The 12,500-nt window shown below is 42.8% G+C and overlaps 1 long non-coding RNA gene across 1 annotated transcript in view; it reads right to left on the reverse strand.

Annotated features, from left to right (window-relative positions):
- LOC143291916 (uncharacterized) overlaps positions 1 to 12,500 on the reverse strand; it is a 66,609-nt gene that overhangs the window by 33,737 nt on the left and 20,372 nt on the right. The gene's annotated exons all lie outside the window — the stretch shown is intronic.

A 12,500-nucleotide genomic window follows, 5' to 3' on the forward strand; every position in this document is an offset into this window, starting at 1 on the left:
TTTTTTTTGTTTTTGTTTTTGTTTTTTTGTTTTTTTGGGGGGGCGGTGGTCAAATGTGGTCAATTGTTGACAAATTTGCTGACGCAGACAACCTATTTATTTATTTATTTTTGTTTTCCATTTTCTATAAAGCTGTTTGTTTTTTTTTTGTTTTTTTTCTTGTTTTTTTTGTTTTGTTTTTTTTTGCTGCCCCATCATCTGCACCGTTTCAGTGGCATTACTCCCACGCCGCTCATTTAGATTCCCCCATACACGGCCACACCCAGGTTCGTCCGTCGCAGTTCCAGCGTCGGCAGTCCACAGGGAACCATCGATGTTAGGTCGCCTGGAGGCCACACACCAGAGGAGACCCTGCACTGCTGCTGAGTCACTTCGGTGGTGTTCAGTGGTGCCTGTTCTGATTTTACGTACTTAGGACACCACCTACTAAGCCCCCTACTAACGACAATAATGGCTTAGTCGCGGAGCCAGACTGAGTGAGCGTCCCTCCCAGAGTGGAGACCGCCACCACGTCCCTCAAACAACAGCCCCCGACGAATCCGCCGATACTGACGACATTGACAGGACTCACCCCAAGCACAGAAGTGGAGGGGTATCGAAACTGAGGTCACCATGAGAGCAGGGCATGAAAGGCCACAGACTTTGAGACTATTTTGTTTATATTGATGACGATGAAGGAGGAGGAGGATGACGATGATGATGACGATGTTGCTATGGAGGTCCATTTTGGTTTGGGACTGCGTGACAAGGCTGTACTCTACGCTTCCTGTCATAATGATATCCCGGCGTTAACCAGGCCCGAGAGATACAGACACCTGCAGTGTTGGTCAAGTAATTAGAGCAACACACCCAAAGACGCATCCTTGAAGTGGATGACACTCGACTGTGTGGTCCCAGTCTCCCCATTTAAGCCCACAGCACACTCATCTCTGGGTAGGAGCCGGCCACGGGCCGAAAAACCCACCTCCGCTGGGATTCGAACCCGCGTCCTCCCAGCCGTCAGTCCGCGACGCTAACCACTTCGCTGTTTGTTTTTTTTGTTTTTTGTTTGTTTTGGTGGGGTGTGGGGGTGCGGAAGGTTTGTTTCTTTTTCTTTTATTTGTTTTGTTTTCGGATTGCGTGAAAGTTGGTAAAAATTTGACATATTCTATGGCTTCTATAAGCTTTGTTGGAGTTTTTTTTAGGAGGGGTGTGGGTGGGTGGGGGTGGGGGCGTATTTGATACACCAGTTTTGTAATGCAGAATGGCAGCTTCCCCAGTTTCATGTAGTTTTGAAAACATATTTATGCTGGGCTGTCGATATTTTTTTTAGCATCTAATATTAATTTTATTCTGTCTCTGATAAGGTAGTACATTCGCCTGTAAATGAATTCCAGTATCTGTTTATTTACGAAATGTCAACAACAACAACAACAAAAGTACTTCTATTTTCGCAATGAGACGCCCGCCTACCTCGTTCTTCTGTATCTCATTTCTTATGCGTCATTTCACATGTGTCTGTAAGCTCTCCATTCTTTTGTTGTACAAGTTTTCTCAATCAGGAAAATCAGTTTGTTGTTGTTAGTGATGTTGTGTTGTTGTTGTTTTTTTCTGTGTTGTGTCCTTAATAGCAGGATATTTGTTTTCCAAAAAAAAAAAAAACGTTATATTTTTTTTTTCTTTAAACTCTGCCAGATTGAAAGCACTTTTTTCTTTTCTTTTCTTTCTTTCTTTTTTTCTTTTTATTTTTTTTAATTTGAAATACAGTTTTTGGGTTGTTAATTGTGTTGCTGTTGCTGCTGATTCTTCTGTATGTCCTGATCTCTTTCTAATCATCAAAATCGCCCAGACTTTACAGTTCAGTGCGTGGGAACTACAATATATTGTTGGGTGTTTGTTTTTGTTGTTGTTGTTGTTGTTGTTGTTGTTTCTCAGTAATTTTCTATTGCGTGAGGTAAAGCTGTTGTTGCTGTTCATCACTTCCTATTGCGTATTTGAACTGTATGTGTAATTATGCGATCGAAGGAGGAAGGTTCGAACGTTAGATGGTATGCATATATATTGACAGAAAGAGATCGGGGAATAAAACATCTAAACTTCACCGATCTGGCACTGACAAAGTTCAAAAGCCTATACCCTTCGAACTATATCGAGTGGATTTTTTTTTTTTTGATTTTTTTTTTTATCTACCCTGCTTCCTTTAAACTGATATTAAAGTTGCAAACAAACAGCGCATTTAACGAACAATAACAACAGACAAGCGCTTTAAAAATTTTCACCTTTTTTTTTTTAATTAAGAAAGACAGACACAAAACTCCAACAATCCATCCCTGTTATATCCTCAGTTTTCCGTCGTCAACTTGCATACTGGTTAATTAATAAGATACAGCGACACACCATAAAAAACAACAACTTTCTTTGCCCATAGCAACATCTGTACAAAAAAAAAAAAAAAGACTTTTAATTAATACCTCTATTATCACTCAGACAAAGTCAAAAGATATTTGATCAAAGAAAAAAACTTTCTTTGTTAACTGTTGCACTCACCACAGAGAACACAATTATGTCCTGTTATGTAACATTAGAACATAATAAAATCGCATTTTTTCTGACATACTAGATAACGGTTTTTTTTCGGCCAAACTGTTTACCCATCTGAGATCCCGAATGTGAAAAAAAATACTAAATAAATAAACAAATAGGTAGATGGATGGATAGATATTTTAAACTCTCTCTCTCTAAATTACCTGTAGATTTTTATTTAGTTTTGTAATATTATTAGTTTATTCTAACATTTTATTGTTCATCCAACTCAAGGTTTGGTTTCATATATATATATATATATATATATATATGTGTGTGTGTGTGTGTGTGTGTGTGTGTGTGTGTGTGTGTGTACAACATGTGCATCCATATGTAAACAGGTCAGTAGCCATATATTAAAACAGTACTGAGTTCTCTCTCTCTCTCTGTTTCTGTCTCTGTCTCTCTCACTCTGTGTGTGTGTGTGTGTGTGTGTGTGTGTGTGTGTGTTCGTGTGTGTGTGTGTGTGTGTGTGTGTGTGTGTGTGTGTGTGTGTGTGTGTGTCTCTATTTCTCTCTATATATATATTTTCCTCTCTTTGAATTTTTTTTTTAATTCTTTTTTTTTCTTTTTTTCTTTGTTGTTGTTGTTTTCAACCCTTCTCCGTCCCCGTCTTTCTTTCAGAAGTTTTCGTGTGTTTTTTTCTTTCTTGTGTGTGTGTGTGTGTGTGTGTGTGTGTGTGTGTGTGTGTGTGTGTGTGTGTGTGTGTGTGGGTGTGGGTGTGTGTGTGTATGTGGTGCCGGTGTGGGAGGATGGGGGGTGGGCTTTCGAGGTCTGCATGAACAAGGAAAACAAATGAAAAGAAAAGGAAAGAAAGATGTATGCTTAATCAGAAAAAAACAAAACAAACAACAACAACAAAAAAAACCCACATACATTCATTCATCCATTCATTCATTCATTCAGACAAAGACGCGGTGGTATATGAGGGGTCATAACTAGAGAAGTTATGGTGGACAAGAGCAAAGTGTTATGTATGACACAGCACAAAAAAACAACAAAAAAACGAAAAAAAAAAAAAAAAAAAAAAAAAAATCAGCGGCCACCGTTTGTGGCTAGGAGGAAAACGCTTCATGCAGAACAGACCGCGAGAACCTGCCACTGCTGTGTGTCGTGGCCAATAATTTATTACAATAGAATAGAATAGAATATGTCTTTATTACCAAGTGTACCGGGGTCACAAGGAATATTGCGGGGGGGATAGTACATAACAAGGTGCGAACATAAATCGAAAAATCATGCACAAACGCAGATACAGTAGAAATTGGGATACATACAAGTGCATATCAATACAAAAATTTGTGCATACTCACACATGCACGCCCTGCACACACGCACACACACACACACACACATGCACATGCACGCACGCACGCACGCACACACACACACATAAGCACGCGCGCGCGCACACACACACACATTTGAACAGAAGCCAAATACTACATGTGGATAGGGCTAGTGACTAGATCTTCAGGTAGATGGTTGTTGATGACACAATTCTATTGATCATACTGGACTTGTTCCAGTATTTGTTTGTTTCATATTAGACATGAATGAGAGAGGGAGAGAGAGAGAGGGGGGGGGGAGGGAGAGAGCTCTATGCTTTGATGAGAGAAACAGAATATAGCAGAGGAGAGGTGGTGGGCTTTCGACATGGTGGGGATTTTTTTTTATTTTATTTTTTTTATTATTATATATATATATATATATATATATATTTTTTTTTTTTTTTTTTTTTTTTTTTTTTTTAAGGTGGCAGAATAGTTAAAACGCTTATCTGCCAACAAACTCTGTTCACCAGCTAAAATCATTGCGGCTATGGTTTACTATCTCTTGCTGCCAATGTACAGTAATGCAGTGTTAGGCCCAACACACCTTATATATATATATATATATATATATATATATATATATATATATATATATATATATATATATATATATATCACAGATTGACGTAAGTTTACAGTTGGGCTAAAAGCAAAGTGAGAGCTGTAGTATCAATGGTTTCTCCATTGCAATGGGAAATCATCAACAGCTTAGTCTTTTGCGAAGGACGATGACCCTCAAACTAGAAGGCCTAATTGCACTGACTCTTAGATTTGCAGCCTTTGGGGGCAAGCTGGCCTTTGGGTCAACGCCGACTGTCCTATACCTATAACCCTCTTGGGCGAGAGAGTGGAGATGTAACTTGGGCAAGACACTCTCCACAATAATCAAATTCTAACCCCAAAATAGTCGGGGCAGCAGTTACCGCCTCTGCTGTTCTCACGGTCATCGTCGAAGACGACTGACTATCATACATCTGTACATACAGTGCAGTGTCCGTGATGGTCTGAATTGGAATGAATCCCTGTCTAGCCTTTCTCAGTCCCAAGTCGAACTGGATAATTTGTATTTGTATTTTGTATTTCTTTTTATCACAACAGATTTCTCTGAGTGAAATTCGGGCTGTTCTCCCCAGGGACAGCGCGTTGCTGCACTACAGCGCCACCCATTTTTTTTGTATTTTTTTCCTGCGTGCAATTTTATTTGTTTTTCCTATCGAAGTGAATTTTACTACATAATTTTGCCAGGAACAACCCTTTTGTTGCCATGGGTTCTTTTACGTGCGCTAAGTGCATGCTACACACGGGAACTCGGTTTATCGTTGCATCCGAATGACTAGCGTCCAGCCCACCACTCAAGGTCTAGTGGAGGGGGGGGGGAGAAACTATCGGTGGCTGAGCCGTAATTGGAAACAGCGCGCTCAGATTCTCTTGCTTCCTAAGCGGACGCGTTACCTCTAGGCCATCACTCCAATCAAGTTGAGGGTCTTGTCATTCGGATGAGACGGCAACAGACCGAGCGAGGTGACCGCGTGCATGCAGCACGCACCTGGCGCACTGGAAAAAACAACAACAGAACCTCTGAAAACATAAGTGTTGTTGTCCTCTGGCAAAATTATGTAAGATAAGATAAGAATAACTTTATTATCTCCAAATGGAGAAATTTGGTTCAGGTGCATTATCACAACATAGACAAGCAAAACAACATGGGGACCATAATTGTAAAAGTCAACAACAGCTTTTTCGAATATTACGAAGATACAAATGTAAAAAAAATATCACATACACCGTTTCATACATACATCCACACACTGCAGGTAATAACTAGTATTCTTAATGTAAAAACAGAAAGAATTAAGAAACATTATTTGAATATAATTATAAACATAGCCTACTATACTGCACATTGATTATAATAGACAGATAAGATAAGAATAAAGATAAATTGCGGAAAACCGCAACCAGATAATCAGCACACACCCGCACCCACACACCCGCACCCACCCCACACACGCGGATTACTTGATTAAACAAGAGTAATAAACATATGTTTTCAAATAAAAGCATTCCACATATTCGCTTTTAAAAACATTGCAATTAATTATTACATCGTAATTATTAAATCATTAACAGAAATATATTTAGAATACGGACGTTAGCATTAGACATATTCCATTGTAGAAGTAGAATCTAGTACTCTGATTGATACTATGCCATGTATACACTCAAGGCTTGACTTAAAAGTTCGTTGGGTGATGCCGCTGATTATACACCTGCTTTTTCTTCTTTTCTTTTTTTCTTTTTTTTTTTTCTTTTTTTTTTTTTTTTTTTTTTTTGAGAGCAAGAGAGGGGAGTAGGGGATAGAAGGATTGGTCGTTAAAGAGGGAACGGAATCTAAATCTGTTATCAACATAATTCTATATACCAGCAACATCATCAGTCACCATCATCATCATTATCATCACAACTATCACCGTTACTGTTTCCGTTACGACAGCTACTGTTGCTGCTACTATTGCTGCTCATACTGCTACAATGACGATTCAATAGCACACCTGTTTCCTTTCTGTTTTGTTTGAGCATTGTGATGTATGTGATTGGTTTTAAGTAGGTATAGTGGGATTTATTTTTTGAGTATTGTGGTTGGTTTTAAGTATTCTGTGTCTATTATTGAGGTGTTGGTTTGGGGGGAATGGAGGAGGGGATTGATTTGAAGTATTTTGGTTGATTTATTTAGGTATGTATCATTTCGGTGTTGTGACATATGTGATCGGTTTTTAATTAAGCATTGGGATTGAGTTTCAAATATTGTGATATGGTTCCAGGTGCTGTGATACAAGTTAGTGGTGAGTAGTGTTATATGAAATGTGAGCTATTTACGAAATGAGATGGTCGATATGTATGATCAGTGGTATGTTGTGTTTGATCATTTTTTTGCGCGTGTGTCTGCACATGCTTTAACTGGGAGTCTGCGCAGGATTATGGATCTAAGGTTTCATTTTAGTGTCTGATAGTAATGTTGTTGTTGTTGTTTTTTTATTTGTCGGGCTTTATATTCATTCAACACCGCCATTGAACATATTTTACATGGAAAGGTGCTATGCAAATCAAATGATCATCATTTTTCTTACTGTTTTGACAGGTGCTGTATGACTCACACGAGACACCACCATCGTGTGGCGGGCACCAACCTGTCTGTTCTTTGTCAACCACCAACGATGCCAGACACCAAAAGAAGATTCTTAGACTGAAGAAAGAAGACAGAGATAGAGAGACAGAAACAACTACAGAGACAGGGAGACAGAGAGACACACACGCACACACACACACACACACACACACACACGCACGCACGCACGCACACACACACACACACACACACACACATACAGCAAAAGATGCTACTCCCCTTCCCACGTTGCCACCACCACCACCACCACCACTGTCCGCGGCGCTCCTTTTTTCCTGCTACAAAGTGACGACGGAAACAAGAATACAACAGAGGAAAGGGTGATTACTTTCGACGGACATAAATAGTGTGGGAAGGAGCGGAGACAGAGAAATGAGGATGAGGATGAGGATGAGGTCGTTAGAGGAAGAGGAGGAGGAGGAGGAGGAGTGATGACAGGACAACCGCTGCCTGCTTCCATCCCACCACCATCACCAGCACCACTACTACCACCACCACCACTGCTGCCGCTGCTGTTGTGTAACAGCTTCCTTCTCTTCCCATCCCATTTCGCTCCTGCCTCCTTCTCCTTCTGCCTCCAGACCGCCTCCACCCCCTCACACACACACACACACACACACACACACACACACACACACACACACACACACACACACACACACATCTCCAACCTCCTCCATCCTCCTCCTCCTCCTCCTCCTGCATTCAGACCATTGCACCCATCTCTACACCTCAACCATCCTCTTCCTCCTCCTCCATTCTCTTCCTCTTCCTCCTCCTCCATCCTCTTCCTCCTCCTCCTCTATCCTCTTCCTCCTCCTCCTCCTGCATTCAGACCATTGCACCCACCTTTACACCTCCACCATCCTCTTCCTCCTCCTCCATCCTCTTCCTCTTCCTCCTCCTCCATCCTCTTCCTCTTCCTCCTCCTCCATCCTCTTCCTCCTCCTCCTCCATCTTCTTCCTCCCCCTCTGCATTCAGACCACTACACCCCACCCCTATACCACCACCATCCTCCATCCTCTTAAAGACCTCCGCCTCCTTCTCCTCCTGCGCCTACCTGGACTCTTACTTAAGTTCACTACCAGCTGGACCCCAGCTAAGTTCACTGCGGACAATAATTATCATCTCTTGCTGCGAGCCACTACTACTACTACTACCCCATCCACTGCTGCTGTAGTGTAGTTGTCGCCCTTTATTGTCCACACCTGCCCGCTACTACTTTCTTAACTCCCTTCGACTACTACGTCGACTACACACACACACACACACACACACACACACACACGTCACCGACGATCATCATCATCTTCTTCTTCTTCTTCTTCAGTCAACCGGCAGAAGCAGCGAAAGTACGACGACTGAGGAGGAAGATGACGACGTGTCGATAACAACAACAACAACAACAACAACAACGACAGCAAACAACAACAAACAACAACATCGAGGTGATTCCACGGTCGTGGTTAACAGTCCGAAATACGTCCGACACATCCCCTCCCTCCCCCCCCCCCACCTCCACCCTCACCCCCTCCTACTACCCCTATCCCCCCTCCCTCCCCACCCCACCTCACTCCCTCGTGGCGCCGCACCTCCTTCCAACCCAACTCAACCCCCCCCCAACACCAACCCCCTCACCCCAAACCCCTCCCCTTCCTCCACCCCCCCGACCCCCCTGCCGCCCCCCCACCTCCACCCCCTCACCACCTCCCCTCACCCCCCTTCTCATCCTACGCACCGTCCCGTAGGACGGTGGTGGATGGACTTACAAAGCAAGCTGTGCTCCGTTTATGAACATCGGAAATCATTTGCGCTGGGGAAAATGCAAATGGCTGCCGGGGGATCGTAGATCTTGCTGCGTTTGATGACAGTCTGGTGGTATTAAAAAAAAAAAAAAAAAAAGAAAAGAAAAGAAAAAAAAAAAAAAAGGAGGGGTGGGTTGGGGCTTAGGGGGTATGCGGTGAGAGAATGGTGAGAGGGTGATAGTTGTGGAAGAGGTGGTAGTGGTAGTGGGCGGTGGTGGTGGTGGTTGTGAGGGTGGTGAGTGAGCGAGGGTGAAGGTGGGTTGGGGAACGAACAGGGAGTAGTAATAGTTAGTACTAGTAGTGGTGTTTATAGTGTTGTTGTTGTTGGTGGTGGTGGTGGTGGTGGTTGTGTTTGTGATTGTGGCCGCGGGTGGTGGTGGGCGGTAGTGGTGTTCGTAGTGTGACTGAGGTTGGTAGTTGTGGGCAGAGGGTGGGACTTACCTGACTAGACATTTTTTTTTTTTTTTTTTTTTTAACAACAACGTCTGCTTCTTGCTTACAACACCCCTTCCCTCTTCCCTCCCTTTCCTCTTCCTCCTCCCCCCCCCTCCTCCGCCCCCCACCCCCCACCCCCCACCCCGACCGCACCCTCTCATCACCTTCTTCTTCTCCCTTCCTTCCTTCTCCCCCTCTCCCCCCCCTACCCCTACCCCCCCCCCCCCCACACACACACACGAAACACACCCCGGTCCCTGTCACTCCCCCTTCAAGTGACTCGACTCGACTTCCAACCCCACCCCCACCCCCCCACCCCCACAGCCTCCCTCCCCATACCCTCTTATACCCTTCCCCTCATCCCCTGCCTCTTTCCACCTCTCTCCCACTGCCCCCCCCCCCCCACCCCAGCCCCCACCTCCACCCCATCTTTCTTCTCACCCCCACCCCCACCCCCACCCCTATTCTCCTTCCTTCTGTTGCTCTCCTGGCTCCCCCCCCCCCAACCCCCACCCCTATCCCCATCCCCGACCTCCCCCCCCCCCCCCCACTCCCATGCCCGCAATCCCTTCCACCTTATAAAACACAAGTGGTGGGACATGACTTGGTAACGTCTTCTCACATCCATCTCTCCTTGTGCATTGGGGGCATGGAGTTGATGATCTGGTGACTGTCAGTCAGCCAGTAAGCCAGTCAGTCAGTCAGTCAGTCAGTCAAGACGGGCAGACAAGGCAAGAAGGCAGACAGACAGACAGACAGACAGACCAGTCGAAGGGTGGTCTGGTCGGTGAATGAAGGGTTTTTTTTGTAGGGTTTTTTGTTGTTGTTTTTTTTCGTGAGGGCGAGAGAAAAAGAAAAGAAAAGAAAGAGACAGACACGGGAGAGAGTGAACGACAGAGAGGGAAAGAAAGAGATCGAGAAACAAAGAACATAGAGATAGAGAGGGAAAGAAAGAGATTGAGAAACAAAGAACAGAGAGATAGAGAGAGAAAGAAAGAGACAAGCAGGTCAGAAAAGAAAGAAGGAAAGAAAGAAAGAAACAAAATTAACCATTTATAGTTTTCTCACCATGTTTTATTTTCTGGTGTGCTGTACGTTGATCGATTGTGAGTATTTGGTGTGATTCTTCGGAAAAAAAAAGAAAAAAAAGAAAGAAAGAAAAAACAGCAACAGCGACAACGAAAAACAGAAACCAAGGGGTGAAAAAAAAAAAGTACTGCAGTAATAAACAACAACTCGTAATCATTTATCTACGAAAAAGAAACACATAAAAAGGGTGAGAGAAAGAAAATGTGGACCAGTTACAATAATATTCCGATCGTGCAAGTCAAACGGTTATGACAGTTTGCATCTTTCACATTGTGATGGTTATGGTATTGCGACGTGTGTGTGTGTGTGTGTGTTGTTGTTGTGTGTGTTGTGTGTGACATCGTCAACACAACTCTTGACTGTCGATAGAAGAAGAAGAGGACCTCAGAAGATACAAACTTTTCAGTTCATTTTTTTTGTCTTCTGCTTTGTGTGAAAAATGAAAAAACAAACAAAATCGATGAAGAACTGCTGGGCTGTGACTGTCAGTGAAGACCAGCTTTGAAACGTTGTGTGTTTCCTACTGATTTATTATTATTATTATTATTCTTTTAATATATATTTATTTTGTTAACATAGTGTGTGCGTTTTTCTTTTCTTTTTCTCTTTGTTTTCACCCTGAAGCCGAGAACTACAGTTTTGTGATTGGACCCACTCTTTTGTTGTGGTTTTTTTGTTTTGTTTTTGTTGTTGTTTTTTTTCCTTTTTTTTTTCTTTTAACCTTAAAACCCAAGAATGTTTTCTTTCAAATCTCAGAAACCAAGTTGTTTTTAAATAAGATTCTACTGATATTCGTCCTTTAAGAGAGAGAGAGAGAGAGAGAGAGAGAGAGAGAGAGAGAGAGAGAGAGAGAGAATTTTTCTTCTTCTTCTCAAACTACGTATGTAACAGGACATGGAAGATCTACAAAACAGGAGAACAAAGACAGTAAGAATCAAACTAAAGAAATATAAGAACAAATGATAACGGAACATTGTCATCAATCCCTTTCTTTTTCTTCTTTTTTTTTTTTTTTTTTTTTTACATTAATTTTGAGGTGGCTGACCCGACCGAGCATGGACCTAAAAAAAAAAAAAGGATGTATCGCTTGTGTAACACAGAACGACAGAAAGACTGACTGAAAGAAGTTGACCTGAGCTGTCTGCTGTCGTAGTCATCTTTCTCCACCACCATCCCCTTCCACCTCCCCCACCTTTCTTCACCCAACCCCTTCCCCCCGCCCACCCTCCCATTACCCTCTTGTTCTCCTGCCCCCTCCACCCCCCTTCCCCTTTCCCCCCCCACATCCCCATTGATCACTGCTGTCGGCTCGTCAAAGGGACATCACCCCAACCAACCAGACAACCAGTTTCTCGATCCCTGAAGGCAGAGAGAGAGAGAGAGAGAGAGAGAGAGAGAGAGACTCCACCTGTCTGAGACAGTGACGTTTCGGTGAGATGAGGTCACGGTTGCGGTCTTTACGTCATCACAGCATACCACAACGTTTCTGCACGAGCTGTTTCGTGTTGTTGTTTTTTTTAGCCGGAGAAGTTTACGGAGCTCATAGATCTGTCATCTGTAACACTGACAGCTGCGTTGTGTGTTGGGGGAAAAGGGCTGATATTATAAAAGGTGGCAATTTCTTCGCGTGAAAAAAACAAAAAACAAAAAAAAACAAAAACGTGTGCTGACAATACTGCTGTGTAAACTATTCAAACGTGGAAGTTCTCTTCAGTGAGATAGATATACATCACAGTCAAATGCATCCTTTATATATAGATATACGGTTTTTTTGCGACTGCAATGATTTGTTTCGCGTTGATAACTGCCCATTGGAACGTGACACAGAATGTCATTGACTTCCAAAACTTTACAACGTCCACATTCTGGCACTAGCAAACACAAATGTGCATGATTATCTATGGGTCTTCAACATGATGACACTGCCAAATGTAAAACATACACGAAAGCGTAAATATCCAAACATTTAAGAAAACTTATGAAAGTACTGATTAAAAAAAAAATACCAGGGGTTGTGTTACACAGAGGAGTTAAGAGTCCTGGTGTAGAAAAAAAAAAAATTACAGGATCATTGGAAGTTTTCTGGA

Source organism: Babylonia areolata, chromosome 18 (assembly GCF_041734735.1).
Source record: "Babylonia areolata isolate BAREFJ2019XMU chromosome 18, ASM4173473v1, whole genome shotgun sequence".
Classification (NCBI taxonomy): domain Eukaryota; kingdom Metazoa; phylum Mollusca; class Gastropoda; order Neogastropoda; family Buccinidae; genus Babylonia; species Babylonia areolata.